Here is a 23297-nt window from a genome sequence, read left to right on the forward strand (position 1 = left end):
TCTAAGTGTCCCTCTACTAACTCCTTACACTTTATTATCATGCTGACAACACAGAATAAAACAAAGTGACCCGTGCCAAATATGAGGCACAGCAAACCCCATAAAGAAACAAACCTAACGTGCACCTTTGCCCAGACTATGGACATTATTCACATATCTGCAACGGAGCTTTAAAACAAGCCCTCACTCATCTTTCTATCTGCTTGTAATGTAAATTCTTAAATCTCTTCTGAGATCACAACAAAGAGTCTAAAGTCAGACTAACAGCTTAGAATCATCAGTTGGTTGTTTATATTAAGAGGGCTGCCAAGCTCTAATCTCGTGGAAAGAAAAGCTACGGTTTAAGTGCCTATGTTGTAAACTCTGAAAGTATTTTTCTCCACAATGAGTGGATCGGCTGCATGTTTCTGCTTAAAGGAGAACTATGAGGTGAGCGATTTGCACTCACCCTCGTAGTTAGAACCAACCTGTGACAAAGAAGCTGTCACATGTCGGCTCTATCGATCGGGAAGTAAGCAGAAACATGCAGCCGATCCACTGACTGTCCAACCGTCTCCATGCAGAGAGCAGTGACCGTCAGTCAGCACTCCCTGCAGGGATTCTCCTCCTCCTCCAATCCTCCAGTGCCGAGTGGAGGGAGAAACGGGAGGGGGCGGGCACAGCTGGCTCTGCCTCTAGATAGGCAGAGCCTGCTGTCACTCACGCAGCTGGGTGGATCTCAACAGTATTGTCAAGATCCGTCCTAGCTGCAGGGCTCTCTGTATATCGTGGGCAATAGCCCGCTATATACTGAGCTTTGGGTCACGGGAGGAGGTTAGTTTATGTCCTCCCGTGACCCCCAAAGAGAACTATGGGAAAACCACTTACCCCTTAGTTCTCTTAAGTGTGTGTCTGGGCACAGGTTCACTTTAATGGAACAAGCTGCAGTAACTTATAGTAACCAATGAATATTTTACCATTCACACAACTTCAGTAAATACAAATCCTTAAATTACTACTCTGCACTTCAACTTTGCTGCTTAAACTGCCTTACTGAAAGAGCCTGCAGGTGTTCCCACAAAAAATGTGACCATTGAATTGGGGTTTATGTGGCCAACGGAGATGCAAACTGTTCCCAAGGTAACCTGTACTGAGAGTAAATATGGGTGTTGCCATTACTGAAATTCTAAAATGCTAGCTGCCTGGCATTTATGACCTAAATATTTTCGAAATCACTAACTTGAAGAATCTTGCAACAAGTCAGAACTCCTGATCTGCATACTTGTTCTGGGGTCAGCGACTCAAAAAGCACTAAAGCAACTTAACCGGAATGATAGGTAATCAACTAACCTTTTCAGAAGAAATTCGGCAATGACAGCCTCTAATTACAGCCCGTAATTACATCCCACTCCTCCGGGAACAAGTCTACGACGTCGGAGGTGATAGCCACCGCATTTCGGGATTACTACTCATCCCTCTATAACCTCCCTCATCCACCCTCTCCCTCCTCTACCACGCCCTCTCAAGCTCGACAAGCACGCATTGCCGAATATATCGCCAACTCAGCCATGCCCTCTCTTGAACCCTCTGTCAGTTCCCTTTTGGAATCTCCCATTACTCCCACCAAATTGTAATTCGCAATTAAATCCACACAAACGGGCAAAGCCCCCGGCCCGGACGGCTTCTCTATCTCTTACTATAAACAATTCCTTCCTTACCTCTCCCTCCACTTCCTTCGGGCCCTCAACTCCCTCCGCGATGGAGCTGCTATCCCCCCGGAATCACTCCTGGCCTACATTTCGGTGATACCCAAAGAAGGAAAAGATCCCGCCTTATGCCCAAGCTACAGACCCATATCCCTGCTCAATGTGGACACTAAATTATTCGCCAAGATCCTCTATTTTCGCTTGTCCCCCTACTTGGCTGACCTGATTCATCTGGACCAGGTGGGGTTTGTGCCAGCGAGGGAAGCTAGGGACAACACCACCCGAGCTTTGGGGGTCATCCACTCTGCCCTGTCATCTGCCTCCCCCTGCGTCCTACTATCCACCGACGCGGAGAAGGCATTCGACAGGGTCGACTGGGACTTCCTCTCAGCCACGCTGAAGGCGGTGGGCCTGGGTACCCACATGCTAACCTGGATACTCCTGCCCCTCCGCCAGGGTCCGAGTGAACGGAGTGCTATCCCCCCCATTTTCCATAGCCAATGGTACCCGCCAAGGATGCCCTCTCTCCCCCCTTCTCTTCGTCCTTTCCTTAGAACCTTCCTCCGTACTGTCCGCTCTAATCCAGACATACGAGGAGTGCGCATAGGCCCCGTCCAGCACAAGGTGGCAGCTTTTGCGGACGGCCTCTTGTTCTTTCTCGCTTCACCTGACATCTCTCTCCCGGTGCTCTTGGCGGAAATTGAACGATATGGTACCCTCTCAAACTTTCTCGTTAACTCTCACAAATCCATGGCATCTCTCCCTCGCAGGCCCCCGCCTCCGGAGGGTACTCGACAATTTCCCCTTTAAGTGGTCTCCCTCCTCTCTGAAATACCTGGGCATTCTGCTTCCCAAAAACCCCTCTCAAGCCTACTCCGTCAACTCCCCTTCCCTGGTATCAGCCATCAGCTCTGACCTTAAGCAATGGTCCGCTGGGACCTTTTCATGGATGGGACGCTGCAACATTTTGAAGCAATCAATCCTCCCCCGACTTCTGTACCCTCTTCAAGCTCTACCCATCAAGCTACCCTCCGCCTTCTTTAGGTCTCTCAGGTCTTTATTCACTAGCTTTGTATGGGCGGGCAAACCTTCCAGACTCAAATACAACCTTCTGCGCCTGCCTAAAGACTCTGGAGGGATGGGTCTACCAGATGTACATCTTTACTACATTGCCGTCCACTTGACACGAGTACTGGATTGGTGCCGACATTTATCTTCAAAGCTTTGGACTGGCCTAGAGCAATCCTTCTCTCCGGTGCTATTATCAGGTCTACCCTGGTGCTCACCCCCCTTTCCCCGACCATTTGCTCCCACCCCACCATTATGCCTACACTGACGGTGGCCCGGTCTGCCTTCTCTCAGTACTCCCTGCCTCCCGCACCATCCCCTTTGATTCCAGTCCTGAGCCTTTCCCCCCAGGGATAGACGACAAATACCTCCTCCGGCTCGGAGCCGCTAGCGGATCCAGAGCCCTACATTTTCTACACGGCACCTCGTGGCCTGCAACATTTACCTCAGCTCCCGATCCCAACTCTCCACCCCTGGATTCATGGCGTACCATGCAACTGCTCCACTTCTTGAACTCTCTTCCCTCCCCTACTCGACTCTCCAGAACGATGTCCCCTTATGAGTCGGAATGTACTCGAGAAGGCCCAGCACGCCACGCCCTGTCCTTCTGCTACAAATTGCTGCTCTCCGGCTGCACCCCCGACAGTCTGTGGTTCCTCACAAGGTGGGAGGAGGATTTGGGGATCCAGTTCACCCCGAGAGAGCGCACAAAACTTCTTGCGCTGTCCTACCAATCTTCCATCAGCAATAGGTATCAGGAGACGGGATACAAATTGGTAACCAGGTGGTACAGGACCCCTCACTCGCTACACTCCATGTATCCCCAGACCCCGGATGTTTGCTGGCGCTGTGGCGCCCCCTCAGCAGACATTCTCCACATCTTCTGTTCATGCCCATCACTCAAAGCTTTCTGGGACCAAGTGTGTACCACTATCCAAAAGTTCACCGATCTCCCAGTGCCTCGAGACCCGCATCATGCCTTCTTCCTCCTGCATCATAATGACATCCCGGCCAAGACCTACAAACGATCCGTCGTGCGCCATCTGGTTAACGCGGCCCGAGCGTATATCCCAGCACGATGGAAAAACACAGAACCACCCACCATATCGCAATGGCTCGACAGGATACATGATATATACCTCATGGAAGACCTTACCAGCTCACTACACAATACCTCCAACAAGTTCGGCAGGACCGGTTCTACTGGACTGAGTTCCTTCACTCTCCAGCATATGAGACATAACTCGCCCGCCCGAACGCCTCTTCTGGTCCCACCCCTCTTACCTACCATGTGCAACCTTCTCTCCTTGTACCCCCTCTAGACTTTATTCATACCTCCCCTTTTCCACCCCCCTATTCTCTTCTCCTCCTTACCCCTTGCTAAGCCCCGTTGCGGGCCCCTGCTTCTTTAGTGTCGTGACCTCGCCCCCATAGAAGGTCTCGAGTCCCCCGTTCCTATACGGGTAACTACCTAGGACCCCTACCTACTACGGAGACCGACTGCAGTTGTCTCGCATATCCACCCCCCATTACATAATCTGGGTTAGGTTCTCGACACATGCTTTACCCTATGCTGCGTAGTTCTTTCTGCCCGCTGTTGTTTCCCCCATCTGTCCATACTTGATGTATAGGTTGACTTATTGACGGCAGGTATGTACTGCATATTTGGACATCCCTGTTTTGTAAACGAAAAATACCTCTTTAAATAAAGAATTTATTAAAAAAAAAAATGTTTTAAAAAGGAAAAAAAAAATACGAAGTTACGACGAGTAAATAGATACCCAACATGCCCAGGTAAAAAAAAATGCATGCGTCCGTGAAACGGCAACAAAATGCAGTACTCCAAAGAGTCCCTATATTTCATCAATTTAGAGATACACGTAAATATGGGACCTAGAATTATTGCTCTCTCTGGTGTGTGCGGTGATACCAAACATGTGTAGCGCGATAGACTTTTCCGCACGTATGGGCACCCGACGTGTGTTTGCGCAAATGCACGCACGGTCAAGGGGGCTTTAAAAAAACGTTTTAAAATTATTTTTACATTTTATTCTATATTATTATTATAATTTTTTTTAAACTTTAATTGCTATCACAAAGGGGGGCAACTGTAATAGGGCCTCTTTAAGGTTATACTGGGGGTCCAAAAGACCCCTACTATCACCTTTCCACTTTAAATAAGCTATTGAATTGCAGATCGCACTTTCAATAGCTTATTGCTGGGCTTCAGTAGCCGAGCAATGACAGCTCGGGGGACCAGAATTGCTGCAATCCGCATTGCTCCCGGTCCCATAGATCGGGGAGGAGATCGGTGAACGGAAGTTCGCCGCTCTTCTCCCCAGCTTCCCACCAGCACCTGACATGCCAGTCCCGGGCCCGCAGGTGGGGCAGCGGAGCCCAGGAAACACGGCAGGGGAATGGGCACTTTACCGGCCCATAGAAGCAATCCGGCGATAGCTGAGCCGCTAGAACCACTTCTGTTGTAAAGCCGGCTTTACAAAGGTAAACAGTCCCGCCGGGAGTCTGTTTACAAGGCCGTGCTGCCAATGCCGTACTAGGTACACTCATGGCCGCGGGAGGGTTAACATGCACTGCCATATTTTTTTCAGATTCTAAGTGATTTTTAAATAAATGCACTGAAAAGTTGCTAAAATAACAGGTTTTAGGGCAGGTCAAGTTCGCTTTGAGATTTTAAAATGAACTCGAGGCCAGGATATGGACTGACTTGCTGCGCCCCAACCACTGGAAGCAATCCACACTTTTGGCTGTCAAATACCTTCTCCCCCCACCGTACACTGCTCCCTACACTGGCTCATATGTCATGTAGTGGCGTATGAGCTGGTAAGATGAACAATATGCGGTTAGAGAAGGAGCCAGGGAGCAGCAAATAGGCGGGGAAACTTTAAAGCAAGGCCTTACTGTCCTGCATAGCTGCAGGCAATGTGGAGCTATTCATCCTTTCCTAAGCAGTTCAGCTTTTCTTGCACACAATCCCCCCCCATGCATAAATGTTGTGACTTACTTGCTTCAGACTGGCTGCAGCTATATACATAGTTTAGGTTGGTAAAAATATATTGAAGCCATTATGAAAGTCTATAGCCTGGCCACACATTTTTAATATAGTACGAATGACATCCATCCAAAATGCTGTTTCAGAAATTAAAGAAAAAAGTTAAAACTGTATTAAACTTACAGCAAGTTTCTCTGCAATAGCTGCCTTTTGTTTATCGGTCAGATCCTCTCGTTCAAGGATGATATCATGCAGTTGGTTTACAAGCTGTGTTGCTGCGTGGCCATTATTTATCAAACCCTGTGGGAGGAATATATTCAAAATTCCAGTTAAAAATATTACTTTGCGATTTTAGGACCATTTTTCCAAACACTCCAGGACACTAATCAAGCCAATAATGTTAAAGGTATTCTTACCAAAACCACGGTTTCTAGTTTCTCAAATAATCCACTCTGACAAGCAGCCAGTACTGAATTCAGTGTATCTTTAGAGATCACCTGTTGAAAAAAAAAATAATTCTGCTCAACTCTAAATACATGCAAATGTGTGGTACAAAAGAAAAAAGTTATTAAACATAATCACAAGATGAATGGAACACCAGCCATGTTTTTTATGTTTGAATAGAATGGGAACTGTTCAGACGCGCTGCAAGGTTTTTACAGCGTTCTGTGTCCCAATAAGGGAGAGTTTCCACCACATGCTGTCCCAGAGACAAGAAGTAGACAGATACACAGCAATAAAAACATTACAGGGGGTCTAACAAAACTGATTAATTAAAAGAAAATAAGATTTTTATACTCACTGTAAAATTGTTTTCTTGAAACCCATTGTAGGGCACATGAATTCAGATACTGTCAGGTTAAAGTGCAGCCTACAGGAGAACCACAACACCGGCAAACAATAACCATTGCGAACCGGTCCAGGATTACCCCACCTACTCCCAAGCATGCCTCAGTTTTGTGGTAAAGCAGTTCCAAGGGCAAGATCATAGACAGGTGGGACCTGTGGCCCTTGAGCACAAAACTTCTATTTCCTTTCTAGCTTTTAGGGATTCAGATACTGTAGGTGTCCAAATGCAGATGGGGGAGGGGTGGGGGGATTGTGCAAAGCCTCTAACAAGTCCCACAAACAGGACTGGGGACTGCCACTAGAAGGATCAACACCTGAAACTGAACGCAGATGAGGTTGAACACAGGTGAGGTAGAACCCCTTTCTAGATACTGAACTCTGTGAACACAACCAAGGGGAGGATACAGAGGTTCCCACAAAAGAGTAAGGACTCCATACACAAGGGAGCAACAAACCTTATCCAGCATAAAGCTGAGCAACCAGAACCTACCCAAACAGGTCAAACAATAACGAAAAAGCTGAGAAGAAACCTTGGACTAAGAAGTTCCTAATTCCCCCTTTCCCCAACAAAACGTCAACAGCCATGTAGCAAGGAGCAGGCACCATTGTACAACCGCCAAGAACATGTACCCGATTAGGGGCAGAACCAGGGAAGGTGTCCGGAGGGCCTTTCTTAAGAGGCTGTGAGTCCCTACAAAAAGAGGACCTCTTGCTAGGCGAACAGATCCCATGAGGTCCTACAGGCATATGTTATCCACAGCAGTGGATATCTGTAGCAGAAAACAAATTTGCTCCCTTTGCTGGCAATTCACAGTCACATGGCTCCCCAACTATGATTCCAACTGCAACGTAGGATCTCAAGTGAACCTAGGTGCACAAACCTCTCTCAGTGCAGAGGCTACTAGTTGAGAAAGGCCAGTTTACAAAGCTTTGCCCTTAGGGAAAACAGTATGGTGTAGACATACTCTAAAACAAGGTGCATAGGGAACAGAGCGATCTGTTCTTAGCAACCAGATGGAAACAAGGGGAATAAACTACCTCAGCCTCCTAAAGAGGCTGATGGATCATGCTGGGGGACCACATGGTCCATAGAGACAGACCCAGAGGGAGGGCTTAAGATGAACCCTAGGCCTACTGGAGACAAGTAGGAGACAACAATGGAACGCACTGAAGCAGCAGAATCTTGCAGATGCTAGGCAATTCGGGAAGGTGCTGACTACAAGGATACATAAACATAACTTATCACCAGAGGCAAGTGAGCATTTCACAATGGGGATGCCAGAAAAAACAAATAAAGAAATGCCAATGCTCCTAGACATAGCAGGAGAGCTCAAGCTACCGATATTCCCACTATGTCATATTCCTCTCTTTGTAGTACGAGACCTAATTTGTTCGCCTGGCTTCTAGCATTTGTGAACATGCATTTCAAGTTTTTACTTGTGCATACAATGTTATTGTTTCCCCCAGCTTGGCTACTGCTGTGTTCACCCAAATCTTGTGCATTTAATTTTAGTAGTAAAGATTCCCTGTTCTCTGATGAGGTCACCACCATTTCTTCTAATCCCCCCATAACTATATTGGTTATCGAGTCTAATCTCATTTTGTTGCCTGGCTTATTATTCTTTAATCTCTCCCCCGGGAATTTAGTTTAAAAGACCCTCTAATCTTTTTATTATCTTCTCCACCAGCAGAGATGCACCCTTCCCATTTAGGTGCAGTCCAACCCTGCTGTAAAGCCAGTAGCCGACTGAGAAGCCAGCTCAGTTCTCTAAAAACCCAAACCCCTCCTTTCTACAACAGTTTCACAGCCACTTGTTTAGCTCTCTAAGTTCTCGCTGCCTCTCTGGGGAGGCTCGCGGTACAGGAAGTATTTACGAAAATACCTTGGAGCTTCTTTTTCTTTAATGTCTCACCTAAGTCCCCGGCAAATCAGTATGATTTGTGATTTGCTAAGCGATATTTGACCTGTGCGGGAGTCCGCATTGAAGGTGAGCGGCTCACTGTGAGGGGTGGACACTGCTGTAGAAGACCAGGAGTGGAAGAAGATTTAGTCACATTTGAAACATTAAACACATAGACCCCATTCACACCAGGGCGACAGGGTTTCAGCGCTTTTTTTCGTGCATTTTTTTAGCACGTTTTACAGGAATTTTCTGTTCATATGAAAGAGCGTTCTAAGGCTCGTTTTCTAGTTGTCCGCTGAAAGTCTTGGCTGCAAAAAAACGTGAAAAAGCACAAAAATGCGCTGATCAGGGCATATCCATTTAATGGAGCAAAACGAGCTGAAAAGCACCACGAAAGAAGCTCATTAATTATTTTGAACAACGGGCTTATTTATACGTGCGATTCAGCAGTTTTGCGTGAACGGCCCCATAGGAATAAATGGGATTTTGATTTGCCTGCGTTTCAGCGTGGAAAAAAAAACACGCGACAAAACAACCTGTGTGAACAGGGCCTTAGGGAATGGACACTTCTTGTCATATACTTTATAGCTGTATATGGTTTTTTTCAAATTCTGTGCTTATTTTTTATACACATTTACTCAAGTCATATTGATTGTATGCACGTTGTTTTAGTGTGACACTCATGTTTATTTTATATTTTTTAGTAAAAGTGGCACAAATATATATATATAATATATATATATTATTGTGTATTGCCATATTAAAGGAAGTTGAAAAATAATGGCTTTACTAGCAGGGTCAACAGGTAATAAAACAAAGTTTCCAGGGAACATAGAAAAACAAAACTGCGGTGTTAAAGAAGTTGTCTCACATCTCCACCCTCCTCCAATCACGGAATGCCTTGTATTCTTTGAGAAGACGACAAGGCATTTTGTGAATTGCCAAGTAGCAAGGAGGGGTGGGGAAGTGACTGGAGCACTTCAGTTGCATCTCTTGCTTCCAACAGTGCCCAAAGGCCAAGAATAATTGTAGGACCTGGCATGCTGCAAGGTATGATTATTGTATTTTGCAGCAGCCCCCCACACATTACATTTACCCTTGCAATACAGGAGGAGCCCCACTGCAAGGGGATTTTTTTGTGTTCCTGGCATATAGGCTTTACATTTACAGTTGTCAGCAATACAAAAGGTCAGGATAAATCTTCCAATGGGATCACCTGTTCCAGTGATCAGTCTTAGAGTGGAATAACCCTCACTTTGTAGGGATGTTCTCTCACTTCTGGTTTCATCTTTGGGACAGGAAGTGAAGGAAGATCTCCCTAACAGGCCACGGACAGCAGAAAATAACCTAAAAGGGGTTTAACTAGGGATACCGAGAATTTGCATTTACATTACTTGCCGCCCGGCTTCTTAGATTGCCCGGGAAGCCGGCTCCATGCTAGCGGAAGTGCCAGTATCAGTACTCAGTGCGTACCGAAATATAAAGATTGGTACTAGAAAAACTAGTATTGGTGCATCCCTAGTTTTAACCCTTGCATACTTTATCCAAAATCAATTACATAAACCATTTGGGATTTGTTTAGAGGTTCTCTCACTTGTAGACTTGCAGTGAAGTGAAAAATAAATATTATAGGAAAATTGTGAATTATGGTTCAAAAAAAGGGCATAAATAATCATCTAATTTCATATAGTACTTCTTACCCCGGCTATTTCCGTCACCACAACATCTGTAATCTCTTTTCCTGCAGTAAGCCTCTTTGCACTTTGCAGAAAAGTGATGGCTTTTTTTCAAGTCTCCTTCTGACACTTCCACCAGACGGGATAATGCCTGGAAACAAATACAGCATAACCCATGATCAAGTAACACAGGTGGTCTAGAAATGCAATCTGCTCACAAATAAAGCAAAAAGTCACCTCCATCTGGAAAAATATTTAGCACAAAACGAATCCAACATTTCGGTCTTTTGTTACACATCCTGGCAATGTGAACATCTAATGTGCCATCTTGTCCCCATAAACTAAGTAAAAAGGACACCTTCTGTAGCCATATAATATGCAAGTGCTATTGTAATTACACTAGTGTATTGACTAGTTTATATGTGGTCAATACTTCAATTGTCTTAACTTTGGATGTGAGGCATTCCCATTTTCTATGGTGTTAAACCTAACGCATCAAACAAAGATGTATTTTACTAATTGGAAGCTTGCCCTCTTCCAGTAAGAAAACAGATTGTTGTATTTCACCAGGTATGAACATGGCTGTCAACTCCATTATTGATTACTGGAAGCTACTCCTTGTTTACATAGGAGTAGAATCATCCCTATGTATCAGACTGAACAAATAACTTAAAACAAGTTATTTTTAATTATTACCTCATTTGTAATTTTCACATTTTCCTTCGTGCAAATATCCAGAATTCTTTGCGTTTGTATTTTATCAGCAAGTGGTTTAAAACGAAACTTGGAGCATCGAGATGTAAGAGGCTCAATTATTCTATATGAAAAAGAATGGATATATCAAGGCAAGATAGTTCCAACATCAAAAACATGCAGTCTCAAGTATTTACAGTCTAGAGCACTGAAGCACTGCCCCTTACATTACAAAAACAAGCAACAAAGAGAAGGGAAACTACCATGGAATACAGTAAGGCCCCGCTCCCACTGCGCGATATGCAAATGCAAATCGCGAGATTTGCCGCGCGATATCGCGTTCAAGCTTGCATTGAGCATGCTTGAATTGCGGCTAAATCCGCTCCAAAAAGGGTCCTGCTGTAGCGACACACGACCCGCGACAGCAGGACCCTTTGCCCCATGGAAATGCATTGGAGCGCGATATCGCGCTGTAATTTGCTGCGATATCGCGGGACTTACCACGCGATAAATCGCTCAATGTGAACGGGGCTTAAGGCACACATTAACCAGTTGACATCCGCGGTGTTAACCCCCCCTCCCATCCAGGCCATTTTTCAGTATTCAGCGCTATTACTGTATGGGCTGAAGCAATGAGTTGGAGGAACCCAGGGAGACTGGTGAAGGTGCACTGTCCTGTGAAGAAGCACAGGGGAGATAAGGAGCAACTAAAGGTGGCACAAAAGGTGAAGGATTAGCCTGCGGGCTTAAAGAGGGAGCTCTCTAAACCTGAATGCTGGAGAGGCAAACTACCCAAAGACCCACACTTATGAAAGTAAGGGCACACCTTCATGTGGAAGGCAATTCAGAGTGGTGAGATGACCTTTGAATTCGAGCCCTACAGGCTGTGTGGGAGTCATGTTCCACTGCAGAAGTAGATGAAAGAGAAAGGTGGGATTCAGCCTAGGGCTGCAGCAAATGATTATTTTCATAATCGATTAGTTAGCCGATTATTAATTGGATTAAGAAAAAAATGTAAAATAATATACACAAATGCAGTGTTACAGACAAGTTTACTTCAGAATAAAACAGCATGCACATTTTTTTAAATCGCATTGCACTAGAACGCAGGGCACAATCCAGTGCGGGCAATCACACTGCGGACAGGAGGTGCATTTGGGATCCATTGAAATGAATGGCACTAGGGCTGCAACAACTAATCGACATAATCAATTATTGAAAAAGTTGTTCTTTTTCAACTTTTTCAATCATCGATTTATCGGCCTCTGATTAGTTGGCCCTGTTCACGGCTCCACACAAGCTGCGCGCCGCACCTCCTCCCCACCTCACGCTCGCACCTCCTGTCCGAAGTAAGGAGAAGCAGGTGTGGGGGGGATGACAGCCACCGATAGACAGGCCCGATCTCAGAAGCAGGTTACTGGAAGACTGCTCAGATAAGCCTGCACTTTCCCCACACATGGTGCTCTATAACGTATTGCTGGGATTTGGTGTACTCCTCTATAGCTGGGGGAATTCCGCATTGCGCTGTATAATGTATTATTGCTGGGATTTGGTGTACTCCTCTATAGCTGGGGGAATTCCGCATTGCGCTGTATAATGTATTATTGCTGGGATTTGTATTCCTCTATAGCTGATGGTATAATATACAGCACAATGTACCATCAGCTATAGAGGAATACAAATCCCAGCAATAATACATTATACAGCGCAATGCGGAATTCCACCAGCTATAGAGGAGTACAACAAATCACAGCAATACTATATTATACAGTGGTGCAATGCCGAATACCACTAGCTATAGAGGACTACAAAACCTAGCAATAGTACATTATAAAGCGCAATGCAGAATACCGCCAGCTATAATGTACTATTGCTGGGATTTGTTGTATTTCTCTATAGCCGGTGCCATTCTGCATTCATTGCTGTATAATTTTACACTTTTCATTTCACTATATTGCACTACACTCATTTTTCTTTTTTACTTCCACGCTCCAAGCTTGCTCCTGTGATGGACTACAATCTCAATACAAACTAGTAGTCCCATCACTGGAGCCATTTTTTAAAATGTGTTTTATTTTTTATCCGATTAATCGAACTTAATAATCGGCTAACTAATCGATTTTGAAAATAATCGTTAGCTGCAGCTCTAAATAGCACCGCAACGCACCTCCTGCAGCAAAATTTGTCAGGCCGAAAATGACTTTTCCATCCTTCTATATATATAATTTATTTATTATCATTGTATGCATTATATTCGACATTTGAATTAGTTTCATGGAGTTATAAAAATGTGAATTGTAAAACCCTAAGCCAATATAATAAAATAACCAACCTTTTAGTTAAAATAACACCCACATTTTTATTTTTAATTTGTTTAACTTTATTTTCTTTCATTTGTTTGCATTTTTTATTTAACTTTTTTATTTTTTAGTCTTTTAAAGTTTAGGTTTTTTTTTTACTTTTCTTTTTACTCTATTGCTGGAAGCAATAGCCAGCCTGCTATTGGATATTTCAAATTGCAGTGTGTGGGCCCACAGGTCGTCAGTGTCAGCAACATCTTGTAGCAGTAGAAACATGGTAGATTGTACAGTGAACTCAAAGTATTGCATGTCTTAAGGTGCCCACACACCTTTATAATAACGATAATCGCAGGAAATCCCGCGATCGTACGGTAATCGCAAGGTGTAGGGAAGGCGTGCGACCTTACAGTAGCAGACTTTTGTCTTACAAGCATGTGCAAAAACCCGCCGAGCAGGAATCAGGCAAGTGCAACAGCTTTTACATGTCACCTAGGCAGAAACAAGAAATGAATACCAGCAGTGTGGGGGTAGCCGCACTGGAAAGGAAAACTTTTATTTTCCCCTGGAGTTGGGCTTTAAGCAAACTTCAAACCCTTCAAGTGACTTTCCCACCAAAATGGGTATCCCAGCATACTGAAATGGACAGAAATATATCAAATGTTTGTGTTTTTACCATTCTTTCTCTGTGATAATTTACAAATATGTATAAAATCAGCATATGCATCCTTGAAAGTGTGGACTTTGCTCCAAGAAGCATGTTAGAAGGTTACAACACCTATAAATGCAGTATCTCTATGATATTACACTGTACATTTATACTTTGGGAAATTGATTCCATCTTTTTGAAATAGACAGTCTCTTTTTATTGTAATATTTTTGAAGAATAAAAGTAGATTATGTTTTTATGCCAGAAAACGCCCCTCTACATATATACCATTTTGTTTAAAGATTTAGGGGTGTGACATACAGCAATATTAGCTTTTCTCCCTGAACCCCATCTAGCATGTCTTAGTAGACGTATTAATCATATTAAAACGTTAACTATTAACGTATTAAAACATCATCAAAGAATGACACTCTAAGCAAGAAAAAGTCTGAGTATCATACCAGCAATCTGTTGTAGGGTACATTTTACAATAACTCAAAACCAGTAGTCACTGAAAAATACTTCTTTATAGATTAAGATAAAGGTTTCATTATAGTGTATTTATTGCCCACATTTGTTTAGTTTTGGTCAGAGAAATCTTCCATTTAAATAGAAAAATGCATTTTAACTTCTCTGTTGCCTAACAGGGACTTTTTTTCACTTCTGCCAGGTGTCCTGTCAGGCTGTCCCCAGGACAGTGAGTAAGTGGAAATCCAACTCACCTACACCGAAAGTAAGACCTGGCACTCTTTTTTTCCAGATTCCTGTAATATAAGACCTACCCTGAAAATAAGACCTAGTTTGCTGGTAGCATGTGAGGGGGAACTTGAAGAGCAGGAGTGATGGTCTCAGCCTGCAGGGACATACTGTAATAAGGGGATGACAGGGGACTCCCTCCGGCCAGCGCAGTGACAGGGAGCACTCCAGTACCATACTTCACCAACTGCTGTCCTCCCTTTCTAGTGATTGACAGCAGCAGAGGGCGGGTGCAATAGCTAGTTTGCTATTGGCTATTGCAAAGTGAATAGCCAATAGAAATCTAGCTATGCATTCCTATGGTGTTTTCTATTTTATTTTATTCTGATGGCGTACATAACGCAGTTATATCCACAGTCTCACAATCTGCTCAGCTAAGCCTGCATTCCCCCCACATGGTGCTGCATTAATGTATTGCTGGGGTAGTGGGATTTGGAGTCCTCTATAGCCAGGGCTTGAAAAATCAACTCGTCCACTCGTCTGTGACGAGAGGACGGTGGAGCCCAACAAGCAGCTTCCCGGCCGGCCGTTATAATTCTTCAGGCTTCTTCAGGAAAATACGGAGGTGCCTATAATAACCATAAGGATCTAGTAATCAATACATCAATATTTTTACATTTCCAAAATATTGTATATTTAAAATTAAGGTTCCACATTACATGAAAAGATCAATCATAGATAAATACCATTAATGGAGTCTCTGTCCTGCTGACATGCGTCCCTACTGCCGGAGAGCCAACCCAAAACAACCCGGGAGGTAAGGGAAGTAGGGGACCATGCGGGCCAACGATTGGGGAAGAAGGTACGCCTGTCCATGATGTGTCCTTCAAACAGTTACTGGATGTGTTCTGGAAGTCATAAATATATATATATATATATATATACTATTTATAGGCATCATCCAGGTTGTGCAGACTGTTGGCTGTCCCAGCTGCACATGATGTGTGCGGTTAGCAACAAACGGCGTGGTTTGGTGCGGCAGGAATAGAGCAGGGAGAGAGAGGGGAGATGTGGGCTGCCTTTTGCTGGATGAGGAGTGATACTACATTGAGCAGGTATATATTCCCAACATTTCAGTGTGGATTTGGTTTAGATGATATTATTCAGCAGCTCTATTTTTGATTTATAGTGAACTTGTGTTTATGCATCTATGGGATTGAAATGGATATACTTTTTGGATCCATTGGGACATACTTTTACTCTATTTGATTTGTGTTACTACTAACATTGTATAACATTGTATATTAGACTCCTTTTGGGTCACCTTCATTGCATGTCCCTATGGCCTCTAATGGAAGGAATATACTTTGATACCCCTGTATGATAGCCCACTGTAAATATAAAGTAAAGTAATCAATGTGAAAGCAATGGCAGTTTTGGAATATCTATCCTATCTATCTATCTATCCTATCTATCTTATCTAATCTATCTTCCAGAACGCATCAAGTAAGTTTTGTTGGCCTGCATGGTCCCCTACTTCCCTTACCTCCTGGGTTGTTTTGGGTTGGCTCTCTGGCAGTAGGGATGCATGTCAGTAGGACAGACTCCATTAATGGTATTTATCTATGATTGATCTTTTCATGTAATGTGGAATTTTAATTGTACAATATTTTGGAAATGTACAAATATTGATTACTAGATCCTTATGATTATAGGCACCTCCGTATTTTCCTGAAGAAGGCTTGAGCGAAACATGTCAAACTGGACACATCATAGATCTTCTGAACATTTATGGATGAATTTATTTATGTAATTATACAAAGAGATATTTAAGGAGCTATATGTTAATAAGTTATTGTCATATACACATTATGTATCTATATGTGATCCAGGGAGGTTTTGTACCATTTAATATCACTAATCTGTCATCTTTAGTATTTTAAAAAAGATATACATTTTTTATACAATAAGCGACTTGTATGTGCAAATTTGAACTGGGTCTCCTTGCATTTGATGACACTTTTAAAGCCCCATTTCTCTATTTTTGTTTTTGTATTCTATGGTGTATGCATACTTGCATTGGGCCAAGCTGGACCTGTGCAAGTATATAAAATGTACCTGGTGTTGAGCTCTAAAAGCGCAGTTTTAACTGGGGTATCATTGACAAACCATGGATTTAGTAGTTGACACATTCAGGAAAGTGTTAGCTGCAAAATACCATTATTTTTATTTTTAATGGCCTTTCTGCTGATTTGTAGGCCCTGGTGACTGCCTGCACGGTTTTTTGGGAAGTGGAAGTCACCATTGCCTTTCAGGAAGCTCTCAAAGCTAATAGGTGGACCTTGTAAGAACTTTCATTCCTTCATAGATTATTATACCTGACTATCCAAATCTCATGGTTCTGTGAATGAATTAAAATCCTGCAAGACTGGAGATGTAATGCGGACAGGGGGACTCTACTCCATATCTTCTGGTCCTGCCCAGCCCTAGCACACTTCTGGTCAACGATTCGCGACATTGTGAGGAAGTTCATGGACTCTGACTTACCATTGGACCCCTCAATTTTTCTGTTACATAACATTCCTTACTCCAGATCTGTAGTGCGTCACTTGCTGGATGCAGCTAAATCCTGCATTCCTAGTCTTTGGAAGAATCCCTCTTCCCCTACCATATCTGTGGATACGCAGGGTGGAGGAGATTAGGGTAATGGAAGACATGATTCTGTCTTCCCAGGATAGACGGGAACGTTATTCTAAGACATGGTTTTACTGGTTGAAGTACATGGATTCCCCTGAGGGCCGAGCATACTCTGCATGACCTCCTCCCTTTAAATGGCTCACGAAAGAGAGCCCAATGTGTGACCCTATCAATAGGCTTTCCATGTCCCGCTGACCTGTTCCAACCCTCCTAAACCTATTGAAACCAGGGCTTATCACACACTGACATATAAGATGTACATTGTGATCCCCCCAAATGCCTGGATGTTACATATGATGTGATGCTGTTACTGTCTGCCCTTGGCCAATTAAGTGATTGGGGCTAGATGATATAGCTATACTCGCTAAGATTGTATATGTACATCCTCATTCTTCGATTGTGTATGTGTTGTATGTTTACTGTAAAATGTTGGCTCAAAATAAAGAATTAAAAAAAAAAATCCTGCAAGATCTCTAATTCTGTCTCAGACTTGTGTATTCCTCTTGCATTCATGACCGTTAGGAATCAGTGGGTTGGTCCAAGACTTGGTAAATGATGTAGAAAATGGCAGTGCAGACCTCGGGGGGCGGAGCTGTGGGATCTCTCAAAACACGTGAGGCAAGAGGCCGTCCATTTTGTTTTCCAAGTAACACTTTTGTAGTAGATAAACATGCAGTATTGCTCTTGGGCCTGTTTGGAATGTACAGCCCTGGGCTTTTTTATTGCACGTGGTGACTTGCATGTACCAGTTAAGGAGAAACTGCTTTTTCTTTTGTAAAACCATAAACCAGCCATTCATCAGTAGTGTTCCAAATGTATATAAACTGTAGGAACGATGGGTGTAGCCTGTAGTGACCCGGTATCTGGGTGATGTGCTGCCCAACATTCAATCTAGAATACTACAATCCTTTATATTTTGGCTAATAAGACTTGAGCTAGTTTTATTATCCCAACACAAATGGACAAGTGACATGATGGTAACCATCTTTCGGGACTGACCTTTGAATGGAGAAAATATACTCTGCTGATCACTTGTTGATGTAAGATCCTACTACTGCAAATATTAACTAAATGTCATTTCTCTTGCTGTAGAGACCATGGCGGCCCAGAGGGAATGGACCCTGATGGTGTCATTGAGGTTGGTATAACTTTGCGTAGTTCACCTTAGTTTTATTTGTTCTTGTCGTACAGGATATATAAGCTTTTCTCTTCCTCGCAGAGTAACAGGAATGAGATTGTTGACAATTTTGATGACCTGAATCTAAACTCTTCTGAGAGGAATCTATGCTTATGATTTTGAAAACCCTTCTGCTATCAAAGGGCAATCATTCCCTGCATTAAAGGTTGGTGTGACTTCGTGTGTTCAAATTAGCATTAAATTCATAGTCTGTTAAATGTTTTCAAGTGAAATGATGGTAACCATCTTTCGGGACTGACCTGAAATGGAGAGAACATTGTTTCTGATCACTTGTTTTATTTGTCTTGGTTCACATACCCAAGCAAAATGTGGGAACAGTAAATGTGTATCCTACTTTTTTTAGGGTATGATGTGATTGCCCAAGCTCAGTCAGGTACTGGCAAGTCAGCCACATTTGCTATTTCCATCCTGCAGCAGCTGGAGATCTCAAGGAGACCCAAGCTCTAGTATTGGCCCCAACAAGAGAACTGGCTCAACAGGTATTGAGAGGGTAGTTACAAAATGTGCGTACTGTGCAATTTTCAGTTTGCACAACTGTAAAAAAAAAACTTGATGGCTTACTAAAGCACCTTAATCCAACAGTTATGCAGACTTGCTTATTGCCTTTTTAATATGTAGTTAAGGATGTGCAATATTTTGACTAGGCAGCTGTGCAATCTGAAAACTGCAGTACACAATCTCTGCCGCTACTGCTGGCATGCATGTCACAATGTTAAATGCTTTATTTCATGTTCACAAGCTTACAACCTGAGCTGACTGCTTTTTAAAGCACATATGATTTTCGAGTGTTGTATGTTTACTGTAAAATGTTGGCTCAAAATAAAGAATTAAAAAAAAAAATCCTGCAAGATCTCTAATTCTGTCTCAGACTTGTGTATTCCTCTTGCATTCATGACCGTTAGGAATCAGTGGGTTGGTCCAAGACTTGGTAAATGATGTAGAAAATGGCAGTGCAGACCTCGGGGGGCGGAGCTGTGGGATCTCTCAAAACACGTGAGGCAAGAGGCCGTCCATTTTGTTTTCCAAGTAACACTTTTGTAGTAGATAAACATGCAGTATTGCTCTTGGGCCTGTTTGGAATGTACAGCCCTGGGCTTTTTTATTGCACGTGGTGACTTGCATGTACCAGTTAAGGAGAAACTGCTTTTTCTTTTGTAAAACCATAAACCAGCCATTCATCAGTAATGTTCCAAATGTATATAAACTGTAGGAACGATGGGTGTAGCCTGTAGTGACCCGGTATCTGGGTGATGTGCTGCCCAACATTCAATCTAGAATACTACAATCCTTTATATTTTGGCTAATAAGACTTGAGCTAGTTTTATTATCCCAACACAAATGGACAAGTGACATGATGGTAACCATCTTTCGGGACTGACCTTTGAATGGAGAAAATATACTCTGCTGATCACTTGTTGATGTAAGATCCTACTACTGCAAATATTAACTAAATGTCATTTCTCTTGCTGTAGAGACCATGGCGGCCCAGAGGGAATGGACCCTGATGGTGTCATTGAGGTTGGTATAACTTTGCGTAGTTCACCTTAGTTTTATTTGTTCTTGGCGTACAGGATATATAAGCTTTTCTCTTCCTCGCAGAGTAACAGGAATGAGATTGTTGACAATTTTGATGACCTGAATCTAAACTCTTCTGAGAGGAATCTATGCTTATGATTTTGAAAACCCTTCTGCTATCAAAGGGCAATCATTCCCTGCATTAAAGGTTGGTGTGACTTCGTGTGTTCAAATTAGCATTAAATTCATAGTCTGTTAAATGTTTTCAAGTGAAATGATGGTAACCATCTTTCGGGACTGACCTGAAATGGAGAGAACATTGTTTCTGATCACTTGTTTTAATTGTCTTGGTTCACATACCCAAGCAAAATGTGGGAACAGTAAATGTGTATCCTACTTTTTTTAGGGTATGATGTGATTGCCCAAGCTCAGTCAGGTACTGGCAAGTCAGCCACATTTGCTATTTCCATCCTGCAGCAGCTGGAGATCTCAAGGAGACCCAAGCTCTAGTATTGGCCCCAACAAGAGAACTGGCTCAACAGGTATTGAGAGGGTAGTTACAAAATGTGCGTACTGTGCAATTTTCAGTTTGCACAACTGTAAAAAAAAAACGATGGCTTACTAAAGCACCTTAATCCAACAGTTATGCAGACTTGCTTATTGCCTTTTTAATGTGTAGTTAAGGATGTGCAATATTTTGACTAGGCAGCTGTGCAATCTGAAAACTGCAGTACACAATCTCTGCCGCTACTGCTGGCATGCATGTCACAATGTTAAATGCTTTATTTCATGTTCACAAGCTTACAACCTGAGCTGACTGCTTTTTAAAGCACATATGATTTTCGTGCTTCACTTGTGCATTCAATAATTCAGGCATTTTCTGGAAAAAGCATGATTCCTTCATCTTGTCAACCAGTTCAGGACTTGTGAACTAAATGGGTTTCATGCATATGTGAAGATGGCACAGTTCTTGGTGCCTATGGCAGCAAATCAGACACTTCCATATTGTACTAGATGTGGGAAGATTGGTTGCACTGGGCAGTCTGAATTGTTCTAGTCTTAAGGTGCCCATACACCTTACGATTATCGGACGAAAATTTTCGTCCAATGATCGAACCGTCGTACGATTTTCGTACGACGGCCCCACCTTCCCCCGATTATCGCAAGGTCCAATTAGCGGTAGTTAAAAAAAACACCTGGACGACTTGCGGTAATTGACCGCAATTGTTTTCGTTTGCACATGCGCAGTGTTAATCGTACGACTTTTGACGGACGGAAACGCCACCAACCATGCGAACATCGTACGATCTAGCAAAGTTTTCAAACATGCTTGACCGTCAAAAGTCGTACGATTGTACAGTACTATCGGTCGGGCACTCTATTCACACATTACGATTGTCGTACGAAAAGTCGATCGCATACGATTGTCGTACGATAATCGTAAGGTGCATGGGCACCTTTACTCTTCATGAGCCCTGGTTTATTACAGAAGCTAGCTGGAAATAGCTGGCTCATCGGGTAGATTTATCTAGAGTGTAACGAAGACTGGTACAATGGTAAAACCACCCTTTAGTATTGGTTCTTTTACACAAGTGTAGACGTGCCCACAATGCTTCAAAGAACAGTATGTGAAGTGCTCAGTATACATTATCAAATCTCTGCAGTATAATAAAATTGGTAATTGCTATTTGACGTTTGCTGTGGCAGTGTTCTGCATTGGAGTGAAGGGGGCCCTTAGTGGAACAAACTGTCAGAACGCTTAACAATTCTGACATTGTAAACATCTATGCTTTAGGCTCATGTAACTGCTGAGCATGGGATTTATATCTGACAAATAAACCTGAAAAAGGACCAACAAATTCCCCCATCCCTTTTAATATAAACCTTTTGCCTTAAATCAATTAAACCAGTCTGGCTTTTCCAAAAGTAAGTAAATGGCCCTTTGAGTTGTGCAGGATTGGAGTTGGAGAACATGGATAGCTGGTAACCTCTGTTAGTAAAATTTGCTGATTAAAGTATTTAAGGCATGGATGACTGGACAAATCCAGGAGCAAGGTAACCATTGCCCCTTAAATGATGGCTTGCACCTAACCTGAGTTTTTTTTTTTTTCTAGTCAGAGGAGCTGGCTCCAAAAATATGCTGTTGTCTGGAATGGACACTCCTAAACTCCCATATAAACATGTCCACCCTTGCTTAAGTTAACGCTTAATTTTGGATAGAGAAGGGAAAGAGTTAACTCATCAGACCCTAGTGATCCATTTGTCTGCATCCCTGCTCCAAGGTCTTAAGAAAAACAATTCCTGTGTTTTAACTCCTACTGCTAACATCTCTTGCCCAGTAATTCTAAGGCTGGAGCTGCATGCCTCTGGATGGTTGGGCTACATGAGCATTATGTATGGGCAGTAGGAGCTGAATATAACTAGGAGGCTTTAAGGCTGCTACTGGGCAAATTTGCCAAGTTAAGATCTTGGCGAGGGTAGAAATGTTCCATGTAGCTTCCACTGAGGGTGGTCGGGGGAAGATTATAGGACTATTTCACTTAAACCAGAAGATGTCCTTCAATGACCTGGTGACCTCCTGCACAAAACTAAACCTAATCTTCCATGATGCTGAAACTGGCTTTCCAGTGTGAGTGCATGGACATTGGGGAGCTGGTATTTTGGAAAGTCAGTTTCTTGTAAATGCCAATTTGTTTCAGAGCAACTCTGAGCTGTGAAAGCATAATTGTTACTTAACATCTATAATCAAAGGCTACCTTAAATGAATGTAACTGCTTACCCCCTGAGGACTTGTTCACACTATGTACTTTGAGCTGCATTTTTCTGCACATGTGTTCACACAACAACTTGGTGCACATGATGTTATCAAGCCCTTAATAGCCTATCAGGATGCAGACTTTTGATATCTGGTGTTTCCCATAACGTCTTCCAGGACAGCATCACGAGATGGAATCTCCTCCCCCACTGTAATGCTCCTTAGGATGGAGATAGGCTGAGGTGGATTTCAGCTGCGGAACTAGGCAGGAATTTTTGTAGGGTATGGCAATCAGGTTATGACCCCAGGCGTCTCTCTCAAACTTAACAGAGAGTGAGGGGTTTAACGCATCATCTGCCACGAAGAATAGGTTTAAGGTTGTGACCCTGTCCCTGTTATTGCAGTCATAACAGGAAGGGATACATGTATGAATATAGGAATCCCAGGAGTGAGGGACCTAGAGGGGTCCAGGAGGTACTAATGTACAGGCGACTTTACATTCAGGCAACAGCAGTCACTTTAGTGTTTAGCCCGGATAACAACAGAGTCATATGGTGGAATGCCTTTCCCCCACAGGGGTGAGTACTTGCGGTTTAGGTCTTGTC

General features: G+C 43.1%; 1 long non-coding RNA gene across 1 annotated transcript; it reads right to left on the minus strand.

Moving 5' to 3' along the window:
* Positions 1-5946: 5946 nt before the first annotated feature.
* On the minus strand, positions 5947-10270 carry LOC108795989. Its single transcript, XR_001941777.1, has 3 exons — positions 10217-10270; positions 6180-6260; positions 5947-6063 (listed from the first exon to the last, which is right to left on the minus strand). It is a non-coding gene; the product is annotated as an uncharacterized LOC108795989 (long non-coding RNA).
* Between the last annotated feature and the right edge of the window lie 13027 nt (positions 10271-23297).

The sequence above is a fragment of the Nanorana parkeri genome, unplaced genomic scaffold (assembly GCF_000935625.1).
Source record: "Nanorana parkeri isolate BGI_ZX_2015 unplaced genomic scaffold, ASM93562v1 scaffold29, whole genome shotgun sequence".
Lineage (NCBI taxonomy): Eukaryota > Metazoa > Chordata > Amphibia > Anura > Dicroglossidae > Nanorana > Nanorana parkeri.